This window comes from Octopus bimaculoides, chromosome 23 (assembly GCF_001194135.2).
Source record: "Octopus bimaculoides isolate UCB-OBI-ISO-001 chromosome 23, ASM119413v2, whole genome shotgun sequence".
Classification (NCBI taxonomy): domain Eukaryota; kingdom Metazoa; phylum Mollusca; class Cephalopoda; order Octopoda; family Octopodidae; genus Octopus; species Octopus bimaculoides.
The window spans coordinates 26603540-26605513 of NC_069003.1; the positions used below are offsets into that span (position 1 = coordinate 26603540).

The following is a 1974-nucleotide window of genomic DNA, read 5'->3' on the forward strand; positions in this document are numbered from 1 at the left end:
TATATATATATATATATATATATATATATATGTATGTATATGTAAACCTACATAGTGGTCATACAAACATGGCCAAATTTAATTATTTCTCTGCAGATTGAAAAAAAAGTGACGAGCAGCCTAAATCAATTTTCAAACCTTATTGAACTCTCATCAGAGGTGTCTGCATCACTTGGTGCCAATCCCAGAGAAATGAGTAGCCAATCTGTTTATATACACAACAAATCCAGTAGCTTCAGCGAATAGGAGTGATTAGCTTGCATACTATACATTTTGTTCTGTACAGTAAAAAAAGAAACAACAGCTATGCTCAATGTCTATATTTATTTAAACATATGTGTGTTAATAGCATAATATAATTAATAATTAGTAACTAATATCGAATAATATTTAATTTTTGAATAGACATGAAGTTTAATGTTCATTTAAAGTATCAGCTTTGATATATATGGTGCCTATAATATTTTATACACAGTGGAGCTGATGAAGGGCCAACTGAGTCCAAAGGTAGATTGACTCACCTGTGCGGGGTACAAAACCAGATCGAACCTAATTCCCTACCATCTGTGCCAAACCAACTCCCCTAATAACGGTGTCAAATTTTGGCACAAGGCCAAGATTTTCGGGGGAGGCTTAGGGTAAAGTGATTACATTGACCCCCCCAGTGCTCAACTGGTGCTTATTTTATTAACCCTGGAAGGATGAAAGGCAAAGTTGACCTCGGTGGAATTCAAACTCAGAATGTAAAGACGGACAAAATGTTGCTAAGCGATTTGTTTTGGTATGCTAACAATTCTGCCAACTTTCACTTTCATCTTTTATACCTTAATAATAATAGTAATTTTTTTCTACCTAAGGCCTGAAATTTGGTGGGAAAGTGAGGTTAGTCGTTTTCATCAACCCCAGTGCTAACTGGTAGTTATTGTATCAGCCCTGAAAGGATAAAAAATAAAAGCCAGCCTCAACAGCATTTGAACTCAAATACCACTGAGTATTCTGTTAGGCATGGTAAACATTCTGTCAGTTCATTGCCTTAATTTTGGGGGAGGTGATAAGTCGATTACATCAACCCCAGTACTTAACTGGTACTTATTTTTATCAACCCCCGAAAGGATGAAAGGCAATGTCAACCCCGACGGTGTTTGAACCCAGAACCTGAAGACAGACAAAATTCCGCTAAGCATTTTTTCCCTGGCATGCTAACAATTCTGCCAGCTCACCACAATAATAATAATAATAATAATAATAATAATAATAATAATAATAATAATAATTTTTCTAACAGAAGCACAAGGCCTGAAATTTGGGTGAGGAAGTGGGGTTAGTCAGTCAATTAAATTGACCCTAATATTTGACTGGCACTTTTATTTCATCGATCTCCAAAAAAGGATGAAAGCAAAGCTGATCCTGGTGGGATTTGGACCCTGAATATAAAGAGCCAGAAGGAATACCACAAAGCATTTTGTCCGTTGCTCTAACAATTCTGCTAATCCATCTCCTTCAAAAATCACACTAGTAATAGTACTACGACTAAATACTAAAATATTACTACCAATAATAATAATGATAATAAAAATATTAATAACAAATAATATCAATAACAAATAATGAAAAAGATAATAATAATAATGATAATAATAGTAATGGTAATAATAATAATAATAATAATAATAATAATAGTAATGGTAATAATAATAATAATGGTTTCAAATTTTGGCACAAGGCCAGCATTTTTTTTAGGGGAAAGGGTAAATCAATATCATTGACTCCATTGTTTGACTGGTACTTATTTTATAGACCACCCCACCCCTGAGAGGATGAAAGGGGTAAGTCAACCTCGGCAGTATTTGAACTCAGACCAAAAAGCCGGGAGAAAGAACTACTGCCAAGCATTTCGTCTGGCGTGGGGGAAATGTTTTTTCTGCCAGCCAGCTCGCCGCCTAAATAATAATAATAATAATAATAATAATAATA

At 34.3% G+C, this 1974-nt stretch overlaps 1 protein-coding gene across 1 annotated transcript in view; it reads right to left on the reverse strand.

Annotated features, from left to right (window-relative positions):
* LOC106874483 (trithorax group protein osa) overlaps window positions 1–1974 on the reverse strand; it is an 8611-nt gene that overhangs the window by 5326 nt on the left and 1311 nt on the right. The gene's annotated exons all lie outside the window — the stretch shown is intronic.